Consider the following 17,953-nt stretch of genomic DNA (forward strand, 5'->3'; position numbering starts at 1 on the left):
CCTGTGTAGCTTTATATATGCAGTGTGTTTTTTTAAAAAAAGCAAACAGCCTACAAATCCGCCTTCTGACTTGTTCTGCGGTGACTTTGACACCCCACAAATTTGCCTTAATGTAACCAAGGAGTTAAAATCCGCACCGCTGCCATTTTCCTCACCGTCTTTGTCAGTCCTGTCAGGAAAAGCGCGCGCGCGTGTGTATATGTTTCCCCCCATTTCAGGATGGGGCTTTGCGACAACGTGGGAAGGAGTCCGTGAGCTACAAAAGGAACAAGGCAGCCCTTTCAGAGCTTTCCCCCCTTTTAGGCAGAGCCGGAGCTTGAATAAACCCTCTTACAGCTGTGCGAGGCAGCAGCTGAGGGCTGAACCGCCTCCCATGTCAGCGCCTGCCAAACCCTGACTGACTGAACTCTCCGCGCGAGGAGGGACGGCGACTTTGGCTGAGGGAAATTCAAGGGCATTGGCCACGCAGCCTTTCCCGCAGGAGCAATCCTGAGCCGCTGCCGCCGCTCTCTCCGGCGAGCCCGCCTCAAGCCCGCCACCAGCACCTGCGAGCCTGACCTCGGAAGGGTCATCCCCCTCGTCTCCGGCTTCGCGCCACCCTCCCCTCTCCCCCAGCAGCTGCTCGACTTCGCCGCTCCCCGGGGCGGAGATGGCAGCCGCTCCCTCACTTTCTCCTTAGCCCAAGCGCGCCCGAATGCTCGCCGGAGGATGGGGTGAGGCGGCGCGCGAGGAGAGGCCAAGCGGGGCGGCGGGGAGGGCGGCCGTGCGCCGGGGTGCGCTTCTTAAGGAGTCCGTTCTGAGGGCAACTTTCCGCCGCCGCCGCCGCCGCGGGGAAGCCTCTCCGAGCGGAGGAGAAGCCAGGTCGCCCTCGCGCCACAGCAGAACCCTCCGCTTCTTTAGCCCGGACGGGGCAACAACGCGGGAACGCTTCTTCGCGCGCTTTTTCCTCCTCCTCCCTCTTCGCCAGGCGCAGGTGGCAGCGGCGGCGTTTCGCTGAGGGAGAGAGAGAAAAGAGCGCAGCCGCCTTGCTCGCTTTCCCGCCTGCCCGCCCCAGCCCGGTCTCTGGAGCAGCGGCGGCGGCGACGGCGGCGGCGGCACCAGGCGCGCGCGCTCCTGCTAGCGAAGGGAGGAGAAGGGAGCGCGGCGGCGGCGGCGGCGGCGGCGGCGGCAGCTGTCACAGTATCTTCTCCAGCGGCGGAAGGTTGCCAAGCTGAGGTGGCCGCACTACAGAGAGAGCGCCGCTGCCGAGTCCGTGGAGAGAGGAAACGGGAGGTGGTGCTGAGGGGGGAGAGAGAGAGAGCGAGAGAGAGCCAGACGTCGAGCTTCTTCTCCCTCTGACAGAAGCGAGAGCGAGCGGGAGAGGCAGAGAGAGAGAGAGGCTGCCTCTCGGAGCCACGCAGTGTATGAAGGAGCCCGCCTCGGAGCCCTCCGCAGGCGCCCGTTTCGCGGCGAAAGAGGGAGGCGGCGGGAAGGGCTACGGCGGCGGCGGCGGCGACGACGACGGCCAGGCAGGATGCTGCAATTGGGCAAGGTCAGGACCTTGCACTGAAGAAGCCCGCGGGGCGCCGCAGCCACCTCCCTCCTCCCCGCCTTGAGGATTTGCCTTTTGTTGTTGGTATATGCTCGGGAAACAGCAAGCAGGGGCGACGGCGTTGGGTGAGTCGGGCCATTGCCATCATGGATGGTGCCCAGGTCCCCCCCCCTTACCCCCCTTCCCCCTGTGCGGAGAGGGGCTGCTGCCTATGGGTGGAGGAGGGGCCCGCACTGCAAAGGTCTCCCCCTCCCCTCCCTCCCCCTCTTTGTGTTCGGATGGGGTGTCCTCGATTGCCTGGGATTTATTTATTTTTAAAAAACAAAACACCCGAAAACGCGTCGTATTTATGATCCCTTTCCTTCTGATGAGAGAGCGAGCCGGCAAAGGTGGGCTATTTCTGCCTGCCTCGCCGTCGCTTTCCCCACCCCCTTCCTCCCTCGGCTCCTCGATGGCTTATGTAGGGCATCGGCAGCGACTCGCCTTCCCCGCCGCCCTGCAATAAGACCCTCGTTAGAGCAGGGAAGTCGTCAAGATTGGCCGGGGAAGGGGGCGAAGGAGGCGAGCGGGGAAGATGGGAAATAGACCCCTCGCTTCCATTTAGTCTCGCACTGCTGTGGACCATGATTTTCGTGGCTTGTGTGTGTGCGCGCGCGCTCTCGCTCGCGGCGGCGCGCGCAGAATCAACTGGAAATACTTAGTCATACATCCCTATCTGCTGGTGGTTCTGCGTTGCAAAGAGAGGGGCGACCCCCCTTCCTCCCCACCCCCATTTCGTTATCTTTTAGGGGCCCGGAATAGTGTGGTTTCCGTGCGATGCTGCTACTTAGGCAGATGCGCCTCTCCACGTTGGAAGAGGATTGGGGCGGCGGCGGCGGTGGTTCCTTTTTGTTTAGCATCCTTGTCTGCCAAAGGGCTTTCTTGAGATTTGGCTGATTTATAATTAATGGCTGAAAGGAAAGATGCCTCTCTCGCTCGATCCATTTCCTCCCCCTGTGCTGGTGCGTAATGTGCTTGCATCGATCGCTTCTAACCTAGCCTCCTCGGCGAGGCGAGTCGCTACGGAGGAGGTGCAGCAGACGCGAGACAGTAAATGGTGGTGCACAGATTCGGCTTTTGCTGGGAATGTTGGGGGTGGGGAGCTTCCCCCGAACGGGTTGCATTAGAAGCTGGGCAAAGTTTGTGTGTGTGAGAGAGATATCCCCTGCGAAGAGTGTCCTGCCCCATCTCTCTTGCACATATAGCCGTTTAATGCATGCTTTCATTGCAAAGGGCGTGACTTCTTTTGGTGGCGAAATGTGCGGGCAACCTTAGCAGTTAATCTCTTCCAGGAAACTTAGTAGGATCTTACTACAGATGATTGGGAAAAGATTGATAGGCCTGTTACGAAACGGCCAGCTATTAACTTTTATGAACTGCGGGGATTGGTATTTACAAATACTTCCGAAGACAGCATCGGGGGAAGTGTATGGACAGCATCTGGGGAAGTGAAACTTTTAGACCTCGTTCATGATCTGCATACATCATATAAATAAATGATGTGTGTGACGTAATGCAGCTTGGTGCAGATCTAATTCTTAGCAAGACGTACATTGTTGTAGGGAACTTCCACTGCCAAGCAAGAATACAATGCAACCCATGAGGAACAAAAGATTTTATCAGTGTGAAGGGTGAAAATATCTTCTAGGCAACGTTTTTACACAGTTATGCCCCAACTACTTTCTAACAGCTCTGTGCAGAGAATATAGGGGTTGATTGGTTGTTTGCAGTTGTGGTGAGAGACTGTCTGCGAGGATGGATGCATTTCGGATTTCTCCGAAATTAGGTTAGCGCCTTTATACAATTTATAGTCTCCTTGCAGGCTCTTGAGTCCCCTAATGGTTTTTGGGAACATGCATGGATCTTCTTAGCTGATTTGCCAAATTGGAAAGCATGTGATGTTTGTAGTAAATCACCTAAGCCTTTGTAACTGATTCTTTGGACATTTGGGGCAATAGTTCTGTTCTCTAAGGTTAACTGAATTCACATTTCCCCTGTTTTCAATTCTTACTACTCTAAAATCTGCACATTTGAAAGCAAGCTTTGTATAGATTAAGCACACTCAATGGGTCTAATCAACAGCCTGAACCTGTTATACTTGAGGAACAGTTTGCTATCATAACTGCTGCAGTAGAGAAACATGAGATTCCATCTTGATCGAGTCTTCTAGAGGTGGTGTTTTTGCAGTCTGTTATATAAGAGAGGCTTTGAAAATGAAAAAGTGGACTGTGCTGTGTACACTTGCCAAAGGAAAACGCTCTTGAAAGCTGCAGGTAGTCAGGGTGGGTTTGTTTTGTTTTGTTTTTAATCCTGGTAAAATACTAAGTTGCATTCTTCACAGTAGGTTACAAAGTACTCAGATCTAGAGAAGTATGTCACAGTAGATACATCTACTGTATCTGCATTTCAGATATTGCTAAATGGACGAATCCTTATTTTTATTCACAACACTGTATTATGCTGTATACAGCTGCAGAGGACTGTAGTGTTATTTATAAATAGCTGTATGATTTTTATTTCAACAAATTGCTTTGAATACTGACAATTATCTTGATTTCTGCCACCTGTAAAAGTAACTTGTTTATGATAAAGTATGAATGAAATATCAAATGATGCTGGGGAACATAGACCAGGTTATATTTAAGTTGTTTTACAAATACTCTTTAAATTATGGATCTGTATCCATTATTGAAAAGGAGAGAACTTGAGCTGCAATCCTGTATACACTTACCTGAAAGTAAACACTACTGGACACAGGGAATTACTTATGAGTAGACATACAGAGGATTGTGCTGTCAGCATTGCCCTTGGGGGTTCATTCTCATGCTGCATCTCAGATAGATGGATGATAGAGAGATAGATGATAGATAGATAGATAGATGATAGATAGATAGATAGATAGATAGATAGATAGATAGATATAGATAGATGATAGATAGATAGATAGATAGATAGATGATAGATAGATAGATAGATATAGATATAGATATAGATATAGATATAGATATAGATATAGATAGATCCTCCTCCACCACCTCCACCTCCACCTCATAATATTATAGCAGTGCATCATTTGTAAGAAGTTCCCAAGGGTTTATTTTAAAAACGAAAAATATACATTTTCAACAGCTATAGAAGCAAATGCTGCCAAAGAAAGAAAGCAAATGTGCCTGTAAAGCATTTCAGAAAATGGTTTGGCTCCTTTCCATTCTGGGAATAATTCGTTTTGAATTAACAGAGTGCTTGTAACTAAAAGCGTCAGCACTGCTCGGAAGTAACATACTGAATGAGCTGCATTTCTCAGAGGTGCAAGAAGAATAAGGTGAGTGGAAGTGATGTCAAACCATCTTTCAAGAGCATTTTTATGCTTTTCATGTAAAAGGTTTTAATGGGGAAGCAACAGATCTAGCTCCCTTGAATAAGAGATGGAAAATCTGAACTGAAGGTTGACTGGGCTTGGATAGCATTTACTTCCCAACTTGCAGTTCAGTCCTAAATACTGGTTCAAAACAACCCCATTGATTTAAGTGGAAAGGGTTTCTGTGTTGGAATTTTGGTGTGAAATTGATGCATCATTGTTAAGAGCTCATTACAGTGTGTTTTGCAAGTTGCACCTCTCACTCACATGTAGGCTGGGTGTGTTTACTCCCTTCCAATTGCAGGAAGGCAGCCAGAGGAAGTAGCCCTATGGAACATACCACCCTCTCATATAACATCTGTACCATGTGATAAAAGTTGCACCAGTTCAGTATTTACTCAGCCCTCAAGCAAGCAAGCCCACCCAATCTGGAAGCCATGGGATAGCTAAGGGAATTTGTTAGCCTCCAGTGACTCAAACTGGTTCTTGACAGATGCTACAACTGTATTCATTAATGTCTTTGGGGTTCCTGTAGCATTTAAGCCAGAACTTAAAAAAAAAGGTTGAAACTCACCCCCAGCAATGTGGCCAACATGCAAGAGGAGCTGTTGTGGGTGCCTACTGGGTTGTGCTCATGACATTGCACCCACAGGGTGCAATCCTGTGGCCTATGGGAGGTGTCCCAGTGGACATAGATCAGACCCATCCTCCATTGTTGCAAACAGTTGTGAGATCCTGAGAAAGAGATCCAATGTTGGAGGCTCCATACCACTCTGCTATTGGCTCCTCTGGTGCCCAGGCCCAGTCATAACTGGAGCACCAAAGTCAGTAGGGCTTTGCAGGAAGTGGCTTTGATCCAAAGCTGTCCCAGTTCCCCTGGCATGCCCCCAAACCACGGAGCTATTTAGTAATGTTGATGCGAAATTACCAGTCCCTGATTTTGCATTCTTCATCCACTTGCATTTTTCTAAGTTCTTCTGGCAGTCAACCAAATGGGATTTTACCCATTCCATTTTCATAGACAGAACCACAACCTGGAAACTAGCCAGGTCAAATATATTCTTATGGGTCTGGTTTGTCAGTGAAAATACCATTACATCCTGGCCTTTCCAGTCTCCTTTTTTTCCTCCCACCACTTTGCTATCAATTTCTGTGTAGGGCAACTAAATAGACTGCACTGCAACACTGTATGTTCCAGAGTTTCCATAGCTGGTTGTCCACCCTGACAGCAGCACACTCTTCCAGGGCAATCCCTCTGATACAGTCTGATGCAACTAAATGTAAAATGGGAGGGGGGTGTCTTGAATTATCTTCTCCACATAAATAGTTACAGAAGTGTAGAGCTTAAAAGTACATTATGGCAGTGTCCATCCACACTTCGCTGAAATTGCTATAATCGAGCTGATCTTAAGTTAACACTAGGCACATCCGCTAATTAGTTTCATTCTGAAATTTGATAATTGCTATCTCAGGATGCTATTTTGAGTCTTGCAGAGGTCAATCTGCAGGGTTCCCAAACTGTCAGTGCTGTGTAATGTTAGTATCGTGGTAGTGCTAAGAGGGAGCCACTCCCATTGTACTGTGGAAATACATTTTACCTTAAAAATCTCTGCTCACATTAAAATAAAGCAATAGAAACCAGGTAAGAAAATAAAGCCAAAGCCCATTTAATAAGAAATTGCCGAAAAGTCTTAACATTCTAGCAAGGGATTGTTCTTGTCTGTTTTCCAAAGGGAGAATAAAATGGACAAATCCTGCTGTTTAGATAGGGTGTTCAGAAATTCTGTTACCAAGGCTTGTTGTTGTTTCAAGCATGCCCCTAGCACTTTGTCTCAAAGACCTATAAAACAAGAAGTTGCAGTGTCTGTGCATTGACCTATGCCTACGTTAATCCAGAATGAGGGACTATTCCAGTTATGCATAGCAGCCTGAGATCTTTGCAGAATATGAATGCTTTCTTTCCCTGACCTCATACTTAATTAAACCACCCAAGGCACATCCTGATTTGACCTACTTAGAGCCTTGATGTAGGAAATTCCATGTCAGATGCACTGCCATCACCAATCGCTACATTAACATCTCTTAAATATTAGAATCCTCCACAGGGACCTGTTTTTGCACATGCCACGTAGTTTTTTGTACTTATCATATATGGAAGGACACTTGGATATCGGTTTTGTTCTAGGAGAGCCCCTTCCTTAGGTTGCCAAGCATATGAGAATTATCTTTTCAAAAGTTAGTGTTAGTGTTCAAAAGTTAGCCTCTGAGGGATCTTTCCTAGCATGTTGTTGTTGTTTAGTCGTGTCTGACTCTTCATGACCCCATGGACCAGAGCACGCTAGGCACTCCTGTCTTCTACGGCCTCCCGCAGTTTGGTCAAACTCATGTTGGTAGCTTCAAGAACACTGTCCAACCATCTCGTCCTCTGTTGTCCCCTTCTCCTTGTGCCCTCCATCTTTCCCAACATCAGGGTCTTTTCCAGGGAGTCTTCTCTTCTCATGAAGTGGCCAAAGTATTGGAGTCTCAGCTTCAGGATCTGTCCTTCCAGTGAGCACTCAGGGCTGATTTCCTTAAGAATAGAGAGGTTAGATCTTCCTGCAGTCCATGGGACTCTCAAGAGTTTCCTAGCATATATTGTTCCAAAATTGGTCAGCTTTGGCCCCCTTCCTATCTCCTCTTATCCAGTGTTATTTCTCTCTGATATTTATTTTTTTTAGCTGGGTAAGTTAGAGCTCCAGGAGAACCACACAGCGTACATGCCTCCCTTCATTGGAGAGTTGGTTCCATGTAATATGTGCCTCAAGAAAATCTACTAGAGAGCAGCTTCCACCTTGGGACTCAGTTACGTTGGCAACGAAAAAAGCGATTTATATGTGCATTATAACACTGTGACACCAGATGGCACTGTGGAGTTCTGTTTTTGCCAACCCGCTTTCTCACGCAAAGTTTACAACCTGTTTAACTGAAACGCTTCTTTGATGTGTCTAGTTCCAGCCTTCGTCTCCCATCGTTACGGGGTTTTTTTCTAGGTGTTTCTGGATAATAAGAAACACTTTGTAGCCAAAGATTCAGTCAGTCACCCTGACTTCCAGGAATTTGTAAGGAATCGCTAAGGTAGTCCCAGGTGTCCTTGCACTGAGGACAACCTCCTGATTTACAGTGGTACCTTGGGTTACAGATGCTTCAGGTTACAGACGCTTCAGGTTACAGACTCTGCTAACCCAGAAATAGTACCTCGGGTTAAGAATTTTGCTTCAGGATGAGAACAGAAATCGCACGGTGGCAGCGGGAGGCTCCATTAGCTAAAGTGGTACCTCAGGTTAAGAACAGTTTCAGGTTAAGAACGGACCTCCAGAACGAATTAAGTTCTTAACCCAAGGTACCACTGTATTGTGATCCCCCTTAGTAAGAGATTCTCCTCACTCCCTACCTTGGAACAGGTAATATTTGTTCTCTACTTTTTCTCTCTAGCTCTGATGCAGGTATCTGCAGTGCCTTCTAGCAAAGTGTATGTGCATCCTAACTTGCTGCTTTAACCTAATGCATTTCTATGCATGTCCATCTGATGTCTACTGCTTTCCCTCTCCGTATTTGGTATTGGGATAATCCTGTCTTCCACCTGTTAGGTTAGCCTAAGAGTGGATAGTCCAGTTTAAATACTGTGTACAAAATCAAGCTTTTGTTCCTGTAACAACCTGCATATTAATAAACATTTGTCTTTCGTAACCAATGGTATATTCTTTGATCTTAAGCTTTGGCCTATTGTCTGATTACTAATTCCACTTGGTGAAAGTGCAACAGTGTATTCTGATTCTTGAGTTAAAGACCTGGCATGTGTTCCTCCTATACACTTTGCATCCCCAGTACATGGAGACAAGGACATGCAGTACTACCACAACTGAAATGTGGAGAAATGTGAGAGTGAGTGAAAGAATTCTCTTGTGATGCCTCGGGGCACTTCTGAATCACACCCCACAACTCAGTTCTGAAACTTGACAGAATCACTATCTACTGGTTTGCAGCTGCAGTTTAATGTTCTTGTAACATTGTTTAATTTAAACCCTTAAACTCAGCCCAGCATATTTGAAGGATAACGCTTCCTATGTAAATGTCCTGAAGTTTTAGATCTGTAGAAGATAGGTAAACCACCTAGATTTACCAATTACCAGGGGTAGGGAAACAGTTGGGCATGTTCCTATTTCCTTAACAGAGGTTTCAATCTATAGTAAACAGAAAATGAAGTTCTTCTATAGTACAAGGCTAAACACCACCACCTCCTAAATACTGTAGATCAAGATATTTTTTTAAAAAGAAAAGCTATATGTGCTGGTTCAAAACTTGGCAGCCATTGTCTATGTTTTTTTAAATCCACGTCTTTTTGGACCAGAAGAACTTAGTGAGGTGTTGAAGACAAAGTTATGTACCATGTTGTATGCCCTGAACCCCACAAGTTAGCCTCCTGCCCTCAGGTGTAGTGGCTGACATTGGTGATGTTGACTTAGGAGTCAGCTATTCATCTAGTCATCTTCTATACATGGAAGAGAGGGTACCATCTTGTCCTCCACCTAAGGCAGCAAATGACTTGCGCTGGTCCTGGGGAAGTAAGAACCCATCAGCCTATTGCCCAAACAACTGGGATGCTGCCCCAGTCCTACAGCACTGTGTCGCCCCATGCATTCAAAATCATTTCTCAGCACCAGTTAGAATGAGGGTGATGTGAGAAATTTGTTTTGTGTTTGGTGATTTTAGCCATAGCCAATTCTGAATACGTGGCAACATCACCTTCCAACCTAGAAGCATGTTTTAGCCCTTCACATGCCCGTCTTCCCCACATATGTGACATACCATTCAATAGCTGAAGTGGTTTTTGCAGTATGTGAAAATGTTAAATGAAAATCCCTCCTCTACCCCCCAGTTCAGCTTATCCCTAACATGAACTGTTTGTGGCCCTAGTTACTCCTTTCATGTACTTTTGAACAACAGCAAAGCAACAGCTTTTAATTTTAATACAAACATCATATTAATATTCAAGATGTCACAGATTACTATTTTGTAATGGATTCATTGACAGTCCTTCCTACTGATTTTTGTTTAGAGAATTCAATTAAACCATAAGAAGCCGTAAAGAAGAAAAAAATGGAAACTGATCTCATTCTGTTCTTCGTTCACTGCATACTTATCAGAACTATCTATAGCTTTTGAATAATTACTACTCAAAGTTGTGCAAGGCAGTTATTTTTGCCTTTCAAGTTTACAGTACTGAAGATAAATGTATTCTTGGATCTTGGTAGTTTAAAGCTCCTGTGTGCAGTGCATTGTATATGCAAATATTGATTTGGAGTCCTATGCTTGCAGAGCTGGAGGCAAAACTGTGCCATCCACACACACAAGGTATCAGGAGACCTGGAGTAACCCTGAGGTTTGCAGCTATGGAAAAGGAACTCTATAGGGCAGTGTTTCTCAAACTTGGGTCTTCAGCTATTGTTGGACTACAACTCCCATCATCCCTAGCTAGCAGGACCCATGGGCAGGGGCGATGGGAGTTGTAGTTCAGCAACAGCAGGAGACTTAGGTTTGAAAAACACTGCTCCATAATAACTCAATGGGTTGTATATAATGCTGTATGCATGGAATCAACTCATGAAACAACTCTCCCTTCCTCTTCCTGTGCATCCCCCTATCTGATTTTTAGGGTTCAGTGTGTGCTGCAGGGCAAAAAAGGGAATGGCTGCATTGTGCAAGTGGAATGGCAGTGCTGGAAACAGCTCAACAGAATGTTGGCTGACTGGGCATGGGTGGGGAAGCAGACAACCAGGTGGGAAGAGGGGATAGAATGGACAGGACTGTGCTCTGTGTGTTCATGTGTACACACACACACACTTTATTCTGAATAGGTCACTTCCTGATTCACACTGAGAAGCGATAGACAAAAAAGCTACCCATGGACATCAATGGAGAAAGTATATAATTAAATGAAGCTGAGGATGGGCACCAATGTGTCTGGTTGTAACTTTAAGTGCAATATCATAATTGGAGTAAATAGCCAACAACACATTCACTTCTTCCCCACCCATTTGTAAAAGGAATTGTTCTACCAGCCCAGAACACAGGTAGTCAAAAGTTAGGATATTGGCCAGTTTTAGACCCACGGGTCTATAGAACTTAAGAGCTCAGACAGTAGTTCTTCAGCTTGAATAGATATTGGACCAGGCTCATACCTCATTTCTCAATTTATGCTGCCCTTTCTACTTCTTTTACTGCAATGAATTAGATTGCCCTTCTCCAAATCAAGAATTCCAGAGACTCGCTATGTCACTGGAGGTAAAGATCCATTTAGCATGCCTGAAACTTACATGAGTCACAAAGAAATACAATGAACTCCCTATATTTTTTATCACAGTTTTTCTTTATATCAAAGAGTAGTACAACACGTTCTTGAGACTGAACGTTTCAAAAGAACCACATGCCAACACTTAAGTCTCATTTTTGGTTTGAAGTTATCAGCCTAGATTTAGTACACCTTTCTTTTATTGAACAACTCGATGCAAACTCAATTTTCTTGAATAAGACTGATGTGTATAATATAAACAATATGCGTAGCCACCACTGTCCATGACCATTTGGAGAAATACTAAGTACCAAGATGTGGACAACTTGAAGTTAGCTGGGATTTTTTATTCATTCCCTAGGAATGGCAGCTTCTCCCTCCAGGACCCAGTTGTTTTAAAGAAAGATATGGCTGACTGCTTTATCTTGGTGTGCCAAGGAAAAACTAGAGCACAGCTCCACATTCTTTTGTCACAAAGAATGAAGCAGAGGATCTCTTGTGGGCAGCAAAGTCAAAATCAAGCTGGAGCAGAGATCTGATGCAGAAATCTCAGGAGTTCTTATTAGCTGGAGTTGACAGCATGAAAGATTGTAGCACCTATTTTTCCTTCCTCTACCAATGGGAATGCCAAAGTGCAGTCTTCACTTCAGTGAGGCTTTAGGAGATCTCTGTCATCAACAAACCTGGAAATTCCAGCTGATCCCCAAGTTCTCATGGTGAAGCACTCTGGAAATGTCACACTGGTTGACCTTACACATACTTTAAATATATATATATAGCCCATTGTCTGTATTGGCTATCAAATTACACAAATACACCACAGTTTCCTCAGATATGCACAGCATCCAAACTATTAGACTTAAACCTATTGTACAAAGGCATCTGAGCTGCTTTAATTACCCTGCTGGCCATTGTGGATCACACTGAGCCATGTTATTTTGCCAAGGGGGAGGAGGAGAATTGGAACAATGTGATGTGCCAATTTTTGGAGTAGGGAAGAAAGACCCCACAACAGAAAAGCTGGATACGATTATTTTATACTCAGTTTAAGCTGCGAACGTCTGTTAGGATTTGTAACAAAAAAAGTTAAATAATAAAGAAAACGTTTTCCTTTTTCTTGATTCAGGTAGGTAGCCGTGTTGGTCTGACACAGTCAAAATATATTTTAAAAATTTAAAAAAATTATCCAGTAGCACCTTAGAGACCAACTAAGTTTGTTATAATAATAACAATAACAACAATAACAATAACAATTTATTATTTATACCCTGCCCATCTGGCTGGGCCTCCCCAGCCACTCTGGGCGGCTTCCATAGAAACCAAAAATACACTAAAATATCACACGTTAAAAACTTCCCTGAACAGGGCTGCCTTAAGATGTCTTCTGAATGTCAGGTAGTTGTTTATCACTTTGACATCTGCTGGAAGGGCGTTCCACAGGGCGGGCGCCACTACCGAGAAGGCCTTCTGCCTGGTTCCCTGTAGCTTTGCTTCTCGCAATGAGGGAACCGCCAGAAGGCCCTCGGCGCTGGACCTCAGCGTCCGGGCAGAACGATGGGGGTTAAGATGCTCCTTCAGGTACACTGTTCTTGGTTTGTTCTTGGTATCTGAAGAAGTGTGCATGCACACGAAAGCTTATACCAAGAACAAACTTAGTTGGTTTCTAAGGTGCTACTGGACAATTTCTTTTTGTTTTTTTATATATTCCTTTTTCTTTTAAATCAAAAAGTTATTTTTAAAAATTAATGTTACATAGATTATTACATTCTCTGCATTGATCCTTGTTTCCTGTAGAGACTAAGGTGTATGTATGTATGTATGTATGTATGTATGTATGTAAGTACACATGCACACACACTTGCCTGCAGACAAGTAGAGCATCTACTTCCATATTTATGTTTGGTGTTTTTGATACTTTCTTCTGCGCTACCCGCATGGTTCTAATTCTGTATTGTCTTTGGCTGTATTCGCATTACAAGGACACGAGTGCAAATCCCTCTCCTCCCCTACCCCACACAAGATCAGTAGTATGCACGGGAGCATCCTAAGAGCTTTCCTCCTAGGTCTTTGCAAGCTTTGTGGTGGGCAGCAATAGTCGCTCAGTTAAAACCAAACACAAATTATAGAATAACTTTCAGCAGTCTTGGAAAGAGCCTATAATCCTAGTCACTGGAACCAAGTGACATTGAAATCAATAGGGTTTTCTTCCTCTCTCTCTCTTTTTGGATTGTAGTGCTAGAATGCTTCCAGAAGCTATTTATAGTTTCAGACTGTCTCAAAACGAAGAGGTTCATGGAAGGAGATTGCTCCACACTAGGTAATTTTTAAATACAGATGTGCTGTTTTGGTTTGGTTCTAAACGACACATACTGGAGAATTTTCCTATGTAATGCCACTTACGAATTCAAGGAACCCCTGCGGCATTTTGCCTGTAGCCTGACACATCCAAATGCTACTGGATCAGGTGGCAGTTTCTGCCTGTTACAGCTGGCGATGTGGCAGACTTGATTACTTCATTTTCCTTTTTAATCCATTTCAATATATTGCCTTGTCCCCATTGTGATCGAAACAATGTGCAGATACTAAGCCTCTCAGATTTCACATCCATCTGTTCAGGAAAAGGGATCTTGTCTGCCGCCATCTTTGTCTGTCTGTTCCATAATCAGTACACATTTAACACGAAGCAATGTGAAGCTCTTGCTTCAAAGAGCAGCTCCCAGTAAGGGTACATTTTCCAGCTGCAGCTTTTCCATTTTCTTCTCCAGCCCAGAGTAAAGCAGCATGAGGTTGACCTTAGGTGCACTGCTTCATGAAGTTATAAATTTCAGATACCTGAAATCCTTAATTTGCTTGCAGTCTGATGTTTGTGATCATTGTGGCTGGAAGAAGTGCAAGAGAGATTTGTAGTACATTTCTCTTGGGATCAGGCTCATGGAGGCTTAGGTCCAATGAATTGTGCAGTGAGTTTTCTTATTGGGGCAGGTAGACATGTTTCCTCCCACAGTATTCCCTCAGGCTGCTTGGCAAAGTGCTTTAGAAAAGTAGGGTACATTCAACAGATGTTTGTAATATGGAACTGGAGTCTGCTGGTCAAAAAGGCAAAAAACCAAACCCAATCTTACGGTCTTCAAACAAAAACATCTTGAAGGTCCCAGGCCACAGAGAGGTTAGGCTGGCCTCAACTAGAGCCAGGGCTTTTTCAGCTGTGTCTCTGATCTGGTGGAACGCTCTGTCACAAGAGACTAGGGCCCTGCGGGACTTGACATCTTTCCGCAGGGCCTGCAAGACAGAGCTGTTCCACCAGGCCTTTGGCCAGGGCACAGCCTGACCTCCTCCTTTGGTAATCCTCACAGAACTCTAGCCCAATGGTTGCCATTAATGTGATTAGAATTTATTTTATAATGAAATGATTTTAAGATGTTTTATCATTTTACTGTTGTTAGCCACTCTGAGCCTGGTTTCAGCTGGGGAGGGTGGGATATAAATAAAATTTATTATTATTATTATTAAATGCTAGGCAGCTACAGGCTCTTGGATGAACCTAAAAAGGCTCTGCGAGTGCAAATCAAAGACAATATTGAATTAAATAGGAATAGAGAACAATTTGGAACTGAAGGATTTTGGAATATGAACTCCTCCAATTTTGGAATTTCATTCTCCTCCAAGCTTGAGATGAGGGAGCAAACAAGAGGGAGGAAGAGCCTTTGAGCAGTAGCATACTTTATTACAAATGAGGCCCAAATGCAGAGAATGGAATTCCACTGGCCTATCTGGTGCAGCATTCTGTTCTCACAGTGACCAACCAGGTGCCTATGGGAAAACCACAAGCAGGTTTCAAGTACAAGAATATTCTCCCTTCCTGTGGCTCCCAGCTCCAGGCAAGGTAGGCATGGCTTCCTGAAAATGTCACACAGGCCAAATGATGAGGCTTGGCAGGTCAAGTTTGGCCCATGGCCTGGAGTTCCCCCAGCCTTGCTTTAGCGCATCATTTCCTGCAAATTGTATGCTTCTCGGTCTCATGACTTGAATTGGGAGGCATAGAATACTACAAGTCGTACATACTTCTGCAGGACATTATGCTCTTCGTTATGCTGAGGAACATCTAGGCTACATAAGCATGAGACTTATTTTGCCTCTGGCAAGGTTCCACCTGACATACTGGTTTCATGTTGAGACCACTGTTACAGTGAAGATAATGGGGAGAGAGGGTAGGGCATAGTTTGTGAGGCATTTGCAATCCCAGCGACTATATTGGGAGCTCAGAGTTAGGAAAAAAACAAAACCATAACAATTTCTGATGGTGAGAGGGCTATGAAAAGCTCAGTTTGTCAAACTGAATTTTGAATTGTGCTCAAGAGAATTCACCACTCCTTGTAAAGAAGTCTATTCTTTCCCCTATGGGATTCTCTAGATTATCCCGGTAGTTTCCCATTAGTTTCTGTTAAAATGTTTAAATGAATCTTTGTTGTTAGCACTTAAAATTCTAATAAACTATATTGGGCACCACCACTGAAATAAGTAATTCTTATTTTAGTCCATTTTTTTTAGTGGGAGAATTAAATTCATGATTGAGGCTGTAAGTGTAATCCTCTAAGCATGTATAAGATTGCGCTGTGAATCTCTTCATTTGAAATGAATGGGATGTATGTAGAATACTTAAGTTTGGATGAATTGTGCCCATACTTAATTATTTGTGGTGTGGGTGGGCTTGAATAACTATTTTAATTCATTTTATGTAGCTGTTGGATCTCATTTTCCTCACAAGCACACAACTGCAAAAAGTTGGGGAATAATATATGCAAAATATGTATACTATCATCATCATCTGTTTATTTACTTATTCCATTTATATACCGCCCTTTATCAAAATACCCCAGGGCATGTTGTACAACATTACAAACATTAAAAACTGGTACCTTAGTAATGGGAGACAAGCTGACTGGAGTCTGACATCTGGAATGGTATTTAAGTAATGAAACTGTTGAAGTACAGTGATTTCAGAATTATGTTCTGAAAAAAGGACCTATTTTATTATTAGGGGAGAAAACAATAAAAAGAAATTAAAATATTATTAAATCGAACAGATGGAAAGTCCATGGATAGGGAAAATAGTGTTGGTAAAATTAAATATTCTTTCTAAAATTACCGTACTTTTTAAATGTTACCTTTTAATATATCAAAGAAGTTCCTGGTCCAAGAGAATACAATGTCTAGGAAATCTGTGTTATTATTTATACTAAATAGCTTTAAAAAATAATCAAAAGAAGCTTACAAATATCAATAAAATATTAGGGAGGGAAATAAAGTAACATTAAAACTGCATATAAAACAAGATTAAATACAGTTCCAGAGGGACTAAAACTATTAAATCTGGAGAAATAAAAAGGGTTACATCTGTCACAGGAAATATGCTGTTTATGGTTTTTTCAATATTTCAGTTTGACATTTTTAGCAGTAGGCTATTGTATAGGGAAATCTGGATAGAAAGATACACTTACATTTTTGAGAAAATTGCTCATAATGTCCTAGAAAGGATTCAACTTTGCAATATTATGATATTATTTTGAAGACAGGTATTCCAGTTGAACTGAAATTCAGAATAGACTGGGGAAAATAATATGGTAGATGTGTGGGAAGATGTATGAATGCAATAAATTAAATGTTTTACACCTGCTAAACCCATTTTAAAGTTAAAAACAAGTGGTATATGGTAATATGTTCAGCCATGCAGCTCTGACTAGAGATTTCGGCAGTCCTGTGGCATTTTCAAGTTTGTTCACTTTTCTAGTTGCTTGAAAATCCAGTATGTATATGAGTATTATGCATATTAGACATCAAAAGCTACATGAAAAGTGAAACACTTGTATTTATAGAAGTGCTATAAAGGCTATGGGAAGTGCCCCCCCCCCCGTCTGAAGGCTTAGTGAAAAAGATAATATGTTCACTCAAAAATGAGTCCCATTGAAGTTGATGGGGCTTACTTGCAAGTGTGAGTGGAGTATTGCTGCTTCAGACTAAGAGATCAATGTGTTTAGATGCTAAAAAGAAGCTTAAGAGTTGATTGCATATTGCACACAAGTCTCTTCCTGAAAAGGAAGTCCTGGATTCACAAAAAAAGGCAGCAGAGAAAGGCATAAGAAGAGTCAGTGGATAGTTGTTGAAGCTGAATAAACTCAAGGGAAAAGACTCAGTTTTAACAATGTGATTCCAGGTAAAAACGTCAACACAAGAAACTATCAGAAAGTGTGTGTGTGTGTGTGTGTGTGTGTGTAGGATGCCAGGGTGGGTGGGTGTTCTAGCCAGGATTTTGATACTTCCATGAGCTTTGATAGTATTAGATGTTTGGTTGGAAATGTAGTCTCTGCATGTTGTACAGGTGGCTAGTTAGCACTTAAACTATCATCTGGTTTCAAAATGAACAAGAGACTCAAATGGCTGATGTAGTGCTGGGGTCATGTTTTGATTCTAGATATTTCTAGAAAAATGTGTGTGTGGAATGATTGAATAACAGATTGAGCTCCAGCGTGTAGCTACTGCTGTCACTTCCACCTCCCACTCCTGACTGATGTGAGGCTGGGGGGGAGTAGGACCTAAGGTGGGATCCTAGGCTTTGTGTTGTGATGTGGGCCAATGTCATTGACTTCTTTCTGGGGCTGGAATACTGTCTGCTCAGAGCAGTCGAGTTAACACCTGGTGG

The 17,953-nt window shown here is 43.7% G+C and overlaps 1 pseudogene across 1 annotated transcript in view; it reads left to right on the forward strand.

The window, feature by feature from the left end:
- Window positions 1-799: 799 nt before the first annotated feature.
- Window positions 800-17,953, forward strand: part of LOC310849407 (catenin delta-2-like) — a 266,045-nt pseudogene continuing 248,891 nt past the window's right edge. Inside the window, exon 1 of the transcript XR_014568710.1 lies at window positions 800-1,656. The product of XR_014568710.1 is annotated as a catenin delta-2-like (transcript). The remainder of the gene's footprint in view (window positions 1,657-17,953) is intronic.

The sequence above is a fragment of the Podarcis gaigeae genome, assembly GCF_964106915.1.
Source record: "Podarcis gaigeae genome assembly, chromosome: 7".
Taxonomy (NCBI): Eukaryota; Metazoa; Chordata; class Lepidosauria; order Squamata; family Lacertidae; genus Podarcis; species Podarcis gaigeae.